This window comes from Rousettus aegyptiacus, unplaced genomic scaffold, assembly GCF_014176215.1.
Source record: "Rousettus aegyptiacus isolate mRouAeg1 unplaced genomic scaffold, mRouAeg1.p scaffold_m13_p_9, whole genome shotgun sequence".
NCBI lineage: Eukaryota > Metazoa > Chordata > Mammalia > Chiroptera > Pteropodidae > Rousettus > Rousettus aegyptiacus.
Window position 1 is genome coordinate 83,848,976 of NW_023416312.1, and position 12,600 is coordinate 83,861,575.

The following is a 12,600-nucleotide window of genomic DNA, read 5'->3' on the forward strand; positions in this document are numbered from 1 at the left end:
CAACCAAGAAGTCAGGGGGTTATTTTTCCCCAGTTTCCAGTCTGAGGATACAGTTTTACCCAGAATAGTCAGGTTGCTATTGTTTCTCATTCTTTCCAGCACGATGTTGCAGAAGCTCTCTTCCAGGCAGGCATGGTAGAGAGGACTAGGTCTCTCTTCTCCTACCCAGCTTTCACTACTGGAGTGTAACCTATACTCTAAGTGTAGGAGGCCAGGAACACTGGCCCCAATCATCTCTGCCCCCGCTTGCTCATTATGAGCATTATGAAGGGAGGTGCTAGCTAAGAAGACCAAGAGTTACCACCTTCCTTCAGTGTCCATCTTATAGAGGGGAAGTGTCACTTTGAACTTGAAATCATACAGAGTATGTCCTCAAACTATAATAGAATAAAGGAGAAATAAATAACAGAATAAAATTTGAGAAATTCACAAATGTATAGAAATTAAACAAAAATAAAATATTATTAACCAATGAGTCAAAGAAGAAATCATGAAGATTTAAAAAATACTTTCTGATATAGAGTTCCGGTCAAGATGGGGAAGTAGATAAATGTTGTGCTCATCTAGTCCCATGATCACCTCAAACTTACAATTAAACTACAGAACAATCATCATTGAGAATCGCCCGAAGTCTAGCTGAACAGAAGTTCAACAACTAAGGATATACAGAAGAAAACACCACAATACTAGTAGAAGGGACAGAGATGTGGAACAGTATGGTCCAACTCCTATATGAGGCATTTAAAAATCAGGAGGGATATCTCAGCTGTGGAGGCCCTCTAATGACTGAGGGGTTCCAAACCCAAACCAAGCTCTCCCACCCAGGGCTCTGGTACTGAAAAGAAAAGGCCCCATAACTTCTGCCTGTGAAAAGCAGCAGAGATTATGGCTAAGTGAAATGAAGGGCTGCTACAGTTCTAGGCAATCCTCTTAAAGGGCCTGTACATGAACTTACTTGCTGATGGACTCACTCACTCTGAGCTTCAGCACTGAGGAAGCAACTTGAAAGGCACCGAGTCTAATGGGGAGGAACTAAATTGTCTGGCTTCAGGGTAAGGGGCTATAGGGACATTCTCTGGAACAGAAGTGCCGGCAGAAGCCATCGTCCATTTGTTGAGCCCTCCCACCACCCGACGTGCACATGCAGGCAGTTATCATATCTGATTTTCCATCAATCTAGCTAACACTGTTTGCCCTGCCCTGCTGATTCCCTGAAACCCCATCCCACCCAAATAGTAGACCCATCTAAGCCTATTCTAGTGGCTTTTCCATACAAATAGGGCATCTTGGCTCATGCTGCAACTTTCCTAAAATCTCTCAATGGTTCACAAACACCAACAAGCAGTATCTGGCCTTGGCATGGCCCATACCTTGGGCTAAGCAGCCCCAAGCCCAGCCCTAGTGGCAGCCAGCCTAAGTTCACAGCTTAGGCTCTCCCAGGCACCTCCATGCCCAGCACAAGTGGTAACCATCTACAGATCACTTTAGGGCTCATACCACGTGGCCCCAGGCAGAAGCTAACCTTGGCCTGCACCAGAGTTCCCCTAAAGAGGCCTCAGAAACAACACACTTGGTGGCCAGCTTTAGACTACACCAGGGTACCACCCATCCACCTCCATAAGGAACACACCCAGAGGGCAGACTCGGCAAGAACCAGAGCCCCATTAAAGCAAAACCTGCTCCATAGGGTCAGCCCCTACACAACAGCTCCTCCACTGTAGTCATGGCCAGTTCCCACAACCAACCAAACTGAGGGGCAATCCCTCCCACTATTGCGCCAATAGCAACCAAGGATCAACTACAACAGGAAGACACACAAGGGACATGAAGCGCCTATTTCAGGTGACAATGAAAACTGTACCACTGGGCTCCACAGGATATATACTACATAAGGCCACTCTACCAAGACTGGGAGATATAGAAGCTCTACTTGATACATAGAAACAAACACAGTGAGGTAGCCAAAATGAGGAAATATAGAAACACATCCCAAATGAAAGAACAGGACAAACCTCCAAAGAAAGAACTAAAGAAAATGGAGACAATCTACCATATGTAGAGTTCAAAACACTAGTTATAAGGATACTCAATGATTTCAGAAAGAACGTGAACATAGAAGTAGGAAACGTAAAAGTGGAGATAGACATGGAAATACAAAATGTAATATAAAGAAAATAGTTAATAATGTAAGAAACATGTAAGGGGGGAGAAGGGTACTACATTTAGTGGGGTGATTACTTTGTGAGTTATATAGATCTCTAATCACTGCTGTACAACTGAAATGAATATATTATTGTATGCCAACTATAAATGAAAAAAAACTCATTGTATTGTGCAATATAAATATGAGTAACTATTTGTCTATCATATTTCAATAAAGCTGGGAAAATGAAAAAAAGAATACATGAGAGGCAATCAACAGTAAATTTGATGAAGCAAAGACAGAATTAGCAATTTGGAAGATAAGGAAGCAGGATACACCCAATGAGAACAACAACAAGAAAAAAGAATTTTAAAAAAGATGAGGATAATTTAAGGGGACAACCTCCAGCATACCAACATTTGCATTATAGAAAAATCAGAAGGAGAAGAGAGAGAGCAAGGAATTGAAAACCTATTTCAAGAAAGAATGACTGAAAATTTTCTTAACCTGGTGAAGGTGGGATAATGATACTTATACCAGAAAAAAACAGACTTAAAAAAAAAGAAATCTTTACTTTCTTTGAATATACCACCTGATATCAAATGCAGGAGTTGAGCTTCTTCTGTTTTCAAGCATATGTGTAAACTTTTTCTTAAATTTTTTTAAATTTTATGGTGACATTAATTAACGAAATCCAGTAAGTTTCAGCTGTACAATTTAACAGTAAGTCATATATATATTTACACTGTGTGTTCACCTCCCATAGTTAGATTTCTTCCTGTCACCACTTTTTTGACCCCATTTACCCTGTCTACCTCCTCTCTTTCCCCTCCCACCTCCCCTCTGGTAACCACTAGTCTATAGTCCATGTATATGAGTCTCTGTTTATCCCGTCCATTTGTTGCTTTTAGGTTTATATCTCACACATAAGTGATATCATGTGATTTTCACCTTTTTCTCTCCAGCATATTTCGCTTAGCATGATTTCTTGAGGTCCGTCCATGTTGTCACAAATGGGATTGCTGAAAAGTGCTCTTGGTTATAAATTTTGCATTTTCAACACTTTGAATATTTTGTGCCAAGCCCTTCTCTCCTGCAGTTTCTTTTGAGAAATCAGCCGCGTCTTATCGGAGCTCCTCCCTTGTAGGCAACTAACTGCTTTTCTCTTGCTGCTTTTAAGATTCTCTTTGTATTTAACGTTTGGCATTTTAACTATGATGTGTTTTGGTGTGGGCCTCTTTGAGTTCATTTTCTTGGGGACTCTCTGAGCTTCTGGTATTGTACGTCTATTTCCTTTACCAGGTGAGGGAAGTTTTCCATTATTATTTCTTCAAATAAATATTCAACTTCTTATTCTCCCTCTTCAGGACATGAATGTTGTTACCCTGAATTTTGTCCCATAACCTCCTTAAATTATCATTATATTCTTAGTTACTTTTCTCTTGCCATTCTGATTGGGTGTCCCGTCTTCACCATCCTCTATATTGCTGATTCGATCCTCTTCTTCATCCACTCTGTTGATTTCCTCTAATACACTCTTCATTTCAGATAATGTATTCTTCATTTCTGACTGGTTCCCTTATATAATTTCCATTTCCATTTTTACGTGTTTTATCTCTTTGTTAATATTATCGCTGAGTTCATCTACACTTTTCCTAATTTCATTGAGAATCTTACAACCAATGTTTTGAACTCTGCATCTGCGAGATTGCTTGACTCCATTATTTCTGGATCTCTGTTCTGTTCTTTCACATGGTTTCTGCTTCCTTTGTCTTCCCATTTTGGCTGCCTTTCTGTGTCTGTTTCTATGTACTAAGCAAAGTTCCCAGGTCTCCCAGTCTTATTAGCATGGATTTGTGTGATAGGTGTGCAGTGGCACAGTCCTGAGAGGGTTCAGCTGCAGGCCAAGTTTAGCCCCAGCCTGTGCTCTTCTAGGGCCACCTGGTAAATTCAGCAAGCAATCCACAGTTGCTGTGCTTATAGTTTTCGAGAAGCCATGCCAGAAACCAAGGCCAGCTACAACAAGTCTGTGTCTTGGTGCTGCTTAGCAAGGAGCACGGGACTTGCAGAGGATACAACTGGATGTGGCTTGAGTAGGGCCACGAGTTGGGGAAGGCAGAGTTTCAGAAAATCCTCTGGGCAAAGCAAACTCTGTTATCCAGTTCGATGAAGTCTCAGCTAAGGCAGCACTGCATCTGCACACTGGGAGGGGGAGGGCTCAACAGAAGAACAATGTATACTACCAGCACTTCTCCCTGGGAGAAAGCCTTCCCTTCAGACCTTGCTCTGACAACTCAGTGTCACCCTGTAAGTCCCTGTTGCCCCTTGAACAACCGAATGGGTGCTGGTGCTCAGAATGAGCACAGCTGTCACCAAGAAAATCTGGTCACAGACATGGCCCCTTTAAGTGGCATCAGCAGCTGCCAGTTCCACTCAGCTGATCTGAACTAAGCAGCCTCACATCTTTGCCCCCTCCTACTCCCAACTGTTGCAGAGTGATTTCTTATTTCTCTTCCGAGTTGTGGGACTTCTGTTCATCTAGAGCTCTGGCGGCTCTGTTTGCTGTTTGCTCCGTGTTTCTTTCACATTTTTGATGTGATCACAAGAGGAATGAATGAAGCTTCTATCATCTATGCCATTTTGCCTGGTTTTGGAGTGCAACAGTTTTTAATTTTGATAAAATTCTACTTTCTCAATTTGTTTTAGTGGGTCATGTTTTTGCTTTTGGTGTTATATCCAAGAACACTTTGCCTAACATAAGGCCACAACGATGTTCTCCTAAGTTTTCTTTTAGAACTTTTATAAGTTTACCTCATAGATTTATGTCTATGATCCATTTTGAATCTTTTAGTATTTTCGTATGGTATATGCGATGAGGTAGGAAATCAATGTCACTTTTTTTTTTTTTTGCATGCGGATGTCCATTTGTTCCTTTTGTTAAAAAGACTATTATTATTTCTCCACTGAATCATCCTGGTGCCTTTGTCAAAAACCAATTGACCATAAATATAAGGACTTTTTTCAGGATTTTCAACTATGTTCCATTAATCTCCTTACGGCATTACCACACTGTCTTGTTTACTGTAGCTTTGTATTAAGATTTGAAATAAGGAAGCATACATCCTCCAGCTTTGTTCTTCTCTTGCATTTCCATGTAAAATTTTAAGATCATTTGTCAATTTCTACAAAAATATTTGTGAGGACTGCATTAAATTTATAGATCAATTTCGGCAGGATTATAATCTTTACCTTATGGAATCTTTTAATCCATGAACCTGAAACGTCTTAATTTATATAGATCTTTTAGAAATTTCTCTTGTCACTGTTTTGTACTATTCAGTGTATAAGTCTTACACATATTCTGTTAAATTTATTCCCAAGTGTTTTATTCTTTTTATTGCTATTATAAATGAAATTGTTTTCCTGGTTTCACTTTTGGATTGTTCGGTTGGTAGTATATGCAAATATGATGACTTTTTGTATATTGATCTTCTACCTCACTACCTCATTGAACTCATATATTAGTTCTAGTAGTCTTTTTTGGATTCATTAGGATTTTCTAGGCACAGGAACATGTTGGCTATAAGTAACACAGTTTCATCTCTTCCTTTTCAGTGTAATTTAAGAAACTATTTCTGCTTCTTGCCTGATTGCACTGACTAGAACCACCAGTACAATAATGGATGCAAGTGGCAAGAGCAGACATCCTAGTCTTGTTCCTAGTCTTAAGGGAAAGCATTCGGTTTCATAACATTTAGTGTAATTATGTTAGCTGTAGGTTTTTAATAGTTAACCTTTATTAGGTTGAAGAAATTTTCTTCTATTCCTTGTTTGTTGAATTTTTTTTATCATGAATTTGTTTTGGATTTTGCCCAATGCCTTTTCTGCATCTATTGAGATGATAACATATTTTTATCCTTTATTCTATTAACATAATGTGTTATGTTAATTAATCTTGCAATCCTGGGATAAATCCTACTTAGCCATAATGTATAATCATTTTTATATGTTATTGGATTCAGTTTACTAGTGTTTTGTTGAAGATTTTTATTTTTGTATTTATAATGGATTTTGATCTGTATGTAGTTTTCTTGTGATGCCTTTGTCTGAGTTTGGTGTCAGAGTAATACTGGCCTCAAGAATGAGATGGTAAGTATTCATTCCTTTATTTTCTGGAAGAGTTTGTGAAGAATTGGTATTTATATTTAATTTGAACATTTGATAGAATTAATCAGTGAAACCAGAGATTGCTACCTTTATCAATTTTGGCAATAAATAAAAGAGCCATTGATTTGGTCTTTTTTTTTAACAAAAAGGTTATTATATGGAGATTTTCATTATAATGTGATTTTCTGGGAAATATGCACATATTCTTCACCTGTTTAAAAACGAGCATGCTGTCTACAACACAAGAGAAAACCAAGACAAAAGAGAAAACTTTCTAGCACTCAGAATTGGTGCCCCATGGACACGTATTTTGCTCAATAGGAGAGCAACACAGGATTCAATGGAAAATCTATTTACTCTTACAATTCATAAATTGCTAACACATTTGGCTGTCTGGATTCCCTTTTTCTCATGTTACAATGTGAATTTTATGAGAAAAATTGCTTTAGCTTTTTATCATATGGTAGATTAGAAGTCACAATTCAGAATCAAATGGAGACCTATCTCTTCAGGGGAAGTCAATGACCGGGAAGTGATTCATATCAGTCTGATAAGAGGGGGAAGGCATAAAAATTATAAAGAAGAGACAAGAATTTAAAGCAAAGCATTTTGAAGCGATTTACTGTGGGGGCAGATAATCCTATATACCTCAATTGACTTTGTAGGCATAGTGCTATGATAAATGTTTCTAATAATAAACTGGAGACATCTAGAAATGAGTAGATTATGATCAGAGATAAACTGCCAGTCATTTGGAAGAGCGAGAATGATTTATCTACTGGGGATTGCAGATAGCTGAGGTTTTACTAGATTCCCAATGTACAGAGTGATGAACAGCTATGACTGGTTTGCATTGTAGTTATGGGGCTATTTATTTGCTAGAATTGCCATAACAAATACCACAGGCTGCATGGCTTAAATGGCAAAAGTTTAGTTTCTCAAAGTCTGGAGGCTAGAAGTCCAAGATTGAGGAGTTGGCAGTTTTGGTTTCTTCTGAGGCCTCTCGTCTTGTCTTGCAGATTGTTGCCCTCCTGATACATCCTTACCTGGTCTAGCCTGTGTGCCTACACTCCTAGTGTTTCTCCGTGTGTCCAGGATTCCTTTTCTTAAAAGGGCAGCAGTTATTTTGGATTATAAAACACCCTTCTGCCTCATTTTAACCTAATCACTCCTTTATTGGCCCTATCTCCAAATATAGTCACATTCTGAGGTGCTGAGGGTTAGTACTTGAATTATGAAAATGAGAACGGGGGACACTATTCAACCTGATCAGAAATGGAAGAGATCACAAACAGAATGCAGGAGAATAAAATAAAATATCTGTGATCCTGGGGCCTTTAAGACCTGCTCTGTGTCTATGACTCAGGGTGCTGACACTTGATCGCAACCCACTGCTTCTGATTTGAAAAAGAGCCAGTTAATTCCCTCCTATATCCGAAAGCATAAATAGACATACAACGTGGTGTGGGGGACCTCAGGCTGCACTGGCTGCAAAGAAAGGGCTGTTTGAGAACGTCAGAGGGTCTGCATTACATTGCATTGCCTAATTCTACAATGTTAATGTGAAAAATGTCACTTTTTGTCATGCAGCAGAACTGGAAGACTTTCATGATGAAACAGATGGGAAACATCTGGCAAGAACCTGGGACTTACAGAACCAAGACTGTTTAGAAAGCAAAATCATGCAGTTTCATCAGAAGCACATGTAAGTACTCTAACTTATACCTACTCCACCAGAAGGGAACACTGCAGTTGAAAACAGACTCTCTTCTTCTTTTCTTTTTAGGATAATTTTTTAAATTTTAATTAATTAATTGATTAATTGATTGATTTATGGTGACATTGGTTAAGAAAAGCCAGTAAGTTTCAGCTGTACATTTTAACAGTAAAGCATATATATATTTATACTGTGTGTTCACCTCCCATAGTTAGATTTCTTTCTGTCACCACATATTTGACACCCTTTACCCCATCTAAAACCCCCATCCCCCTACACCCTACCCTCTGGCAACCACTCTTCTATTGCCCATGTCCATGAGTCTCTGTCTTGTTCATTTGTTTCTTTGAGGTTTATATCACATATATAAGTGATATCGTGAGATTTTCAACTTTTTCTGTCGGGCTTATTTCGCTTAGCATGATTATCTCGAAGTCCATCCATGTGCCGCAAATGACAGTATTTCATCTCTTCTTATGGTTGAGTAATAATATTCCATTGTATATATGTTCCACAGCTTCTTTATCCAATCATCTATCCTAGGACATTTCAGTTGCTTCCATATCCAGGCCACCATGAATATTGCTGCTATGAACATCATTGTGCAAATATCTTTTCAGATATGAGTTTTCAGGTCTTTGGGATAAATACCCAGTATATGGATTGCTGGATCATATAGTATAACAATTCTTAGGTTCTTGAGGAACCTCCATATTGTTTTCCATAATGGCTGTACCAATTTGCAGTCCTACCAGCAGTGTATGAGAGTTTCTTTTTCTTTTTTTGGCATCCTCTCCAATACTTATTATTTTTTTTTTCTGTTGACTATAGCTATTCTAACAGGTGTAGTTTTTCATTTTGTTTTTAATTTGCATTTACCTAATAGATAGCAATGTTGAGCATCTTTTCAAATATTTCTTGTCTTCTAGGGAAAAGTGTTCAGGTCCTCTGCACATTTTTTTGATTGGATCATTGGATATTTTTTTTTGTTTTTTTGTTTTGTTGTTGTTGTTGTTATTGAGTCGTATGAGTTTTTAGTATATTTTGGATATTAGGCCTTTATTGGAGGTGTTCCTCGCAAACATATTCTCCCATTTGAATGGTTGTCTCTACCTTTTTGATGATTTCTTTTGCCGAGCAGAAGCTTTTTAGTTTGATGTAGTCCCATTCATTTATTGTTGCTTTTATTTGCCTTGCTTTTGAGGTCAAATTCATAAAATCCTCTTTAAGTCCAAAGTCCTTGAGTCTAGTTCCTGTTTTCTTCTTTGTATTTTCTTGTTTCAGGTCTCATCTTCAGGTTTGTAATCCATTTTTAGTTATTTTGTTTGTGTGTGTGTGTGTGTGTGGTGATAGGCAACAGTCTAGTTTCATTCTTTTGCAGATGGCTTTCCAGTTTTCCCAGAACCATTTATTGAAGTGGCTTTCCTTTCTTCACTGAATGTTTTTGGCATTTTTGTTGAAAATTGTTTGCCCATATAAATATGGGTTTACTTCTGAACTCTGTATTCTGTTCCACTGGTCTGTGTGTCTGTTTTTCTGCCAATACCATGCCGTTTTGATTACTGTCACTTTATAGTATAATTTGATGTCAGGCAGAGTGATGCTTCCAGCCTCGTTCTTTTTTCTCAGGATGGCTTTGGCAATTTGGGATCTTTTGTGCCTCGATACAAATCTGATGATTTTTTGTTATATTTCTTTAAAAACATGCTGATGGGATTTTGACAGGGATTGCATTAAATCTGTATAATTCTTTGGGTAATAATGTCATTTTCACTATGTTGTTTCTTCTAATCCAAGAACATAGAATATCATTCCCATTTCTTTGTATCTTCTTCAATTTCTTATAATAGGGTCTTATACTTTTCATTATATAGGTCCTTCACATGTTTTGTTAAATTTATGACCATGTATTTAATTCTTTTTGTCGCATTTGCTAAAGGAATTATCATTTCCACTTCTTTTTCTGAAAGTTCATTATTAGAGAATAGGAATGCTATGGAATTTTGAACGTCGATTTTGTATCCAGAAACCTTACTGTATTTGCTTATAGTTTCTAGTACTGTTCTTGTGGGGTCATTAGGATTTTCTGTATAGAGAATCATGTCATCCGCATATAGTGTCAGTTTGACCTCTTCATTTCCTATATGGATGCCTTTTATATCTTTCTCTTGTCTGATTGCACTTGCTAGGACCTCCAATATTATATTGAATAGCAATTGATATAGTGGACAGCCTTGCCTTGTTCCTGATCTTAGAGGAAAAGTTTTTAGTTTTCACCATTAAGTATATTGTTAGCCAAGGGTTTCTCATAGATGGCCTTGATTATGTTAAGTTACTTTCCTTCTATACCAATTTTGTTAAGTGTTTTGATCATAAATGGATACTGTATCCTGTTGAGGGTTTTTTCTGCATCTATTGATATGATCATAAGATTCTTATTTTTTAACATGTTTATGTGGTGTTGTATCACATTAATTGATTTTTGTATGTCAAATCATCTCTGTACTTTGGGGTGAATCCCCATTGATCATGGTATATAATCTTTTTAATATGTTGCAGTATTCAGTTCACTAGTATCTTACTTAGGATTTTTGCATACGTGATCATGAGAGATATGGGTCTGTAGGTTTTGTGTGTGTGTGTGTGTGTGTGTGTGTGTGTGTTATCTTTACCAGGTTTTGGTATCAGAGTAAATTTGGGCACATAAAATGAGTTGGAAAGTATTTCCTCCTCTTCAATTTTTTGGAAGAGATTGAGGAGAATAGGTATTAAATCTTCTTTGAATGTTTGGTAGAATTCACTGGTGAATCCATATGGTCTTGGATTTTTCTTTTTGGTAGGTTTTTGTTGATTGTTTTAATTTCCGTACTGCTGATTGGTCTATTTACATTTTCCAGTTATTCTTGATTCATTCTTGGTAGGTTGTATCATTCTATGTACTGGTCCATTTCTTCTAGGTTATTAAATTTGATGTTATATACTTTTTCATAGTATTCTTGCATGATCCTTTGTATGTCTGCAATGTCAGTTGTAATTTCCCCTCTTTCATTCCTGATTTTGTTTATTTGTGTCCTTTCTCTTTTTGCTTTGGTGAGTCTAGCCAGGAGTTTGTCACTTTTATTAACCTTCTAAAAGTACCAGCCCTTTGTTGCACTTAATTTTTCCATTGTTTTTGTTGTTGTTTGTTTGTTTTCAAGTTAATTTATCTGAGCTCTAATTTTAATTATTTCTTTCCATCTGCTGACTTTAGGCTTCATTTGTTCTTCCTTTTCTAGTTCTTTTAGATGAAGCATTAGGTTGTTTATTTGGGCTCCTTCTTGTTTTTGGAGATAGGCTTGTAATGATACAAACTTTCCTCTTCTGACCACTTTTGCCATTTCCCAAATGTTTTGATATGTTTTACTATCATTATCATTTGTTTCTATGTTTCTCTTGATTTCTCTTTTTATTTATCCTCTGACCCAGTTATTCTTCAGAATGATGTTTAATCTCCATGTTTTTGTGGGTTTTCCTGATTTTTTTTTCAGTCGATCTCTAGTTTCAAAGCATTATGATCAGAGCATATGGTGGGTATGATTTGAACCCTCTTATATTTCTTAAAGCTACCTCTGTGTCCCAGTATTTGATAAATTCTTGAGAATGTTCCATGTGCAATAGAGAAGAATGTGTGAGCAGCTGTTTTGGGATGGAAGGCTCTGTAAATGTCAATTATGTCCTGTTGGTCTAATGTGTCATTTAAGGATGTTATTTCCTTATTGATGTTATTTCCTTATTGATGTTCTTCCTTTTCTGTTTGGATGATCTGTCCCTATCTGACAGTGGGGTATTTATGTCCCCTACTACAATAGTGTTTTGGTTTCTCCATTTAGTTCTGTTAGTAATTGCTTTACGTATTTCAGGGCTTTCTGATTGGGGACATAGATATTAATAGGTGTGATATATTCTTGGTGTATGATTCCCTTTATTATTATGAAGTGTCTCGCAGTACCCTTACCTTTTTTATTTTGAAGTCTATTTCGTCTGATATTAGTTCCACTACTCCCACTTTTCTCTGAATGCCATTTGCTTGAAATATCATTTTCCACCTTTTCTCTTAGAGTCTATATTTGTCTTAAGATCTCAGATATGTCTCCTGGAGGCAGCATATGGTTGGGTTTTGTTTTTTGATTCATTCTGCAAAACTGCGCCTTTTTATTGGTGAGTTCAGTCCATTTACATTTAGGGTGATTATTGAAATATGAGGTCTTCTTATAGTCATTTTATCTTTTGTTTTCTGGTAGCTTGGTGTTTCCATTGCTTCCTTGTCCTTGTGTTTCTGTTTTCTTTATATTGGTTAGCTTTTTGTGTTTTCCCTCTGGTTCTTCTTGTTTTATGTTATATACAACAGTTCTGAATCTTTGGCATGTGGTTACCATTACAATTATGTAAAGCATAGTTACACACATACATATACACACACACATAGTTACATACATATATATACACATATATACATATATACACATATATGTGTGTATATATATATGTGTGTGTATACACACACACACACACATATATATGTATACACACACAC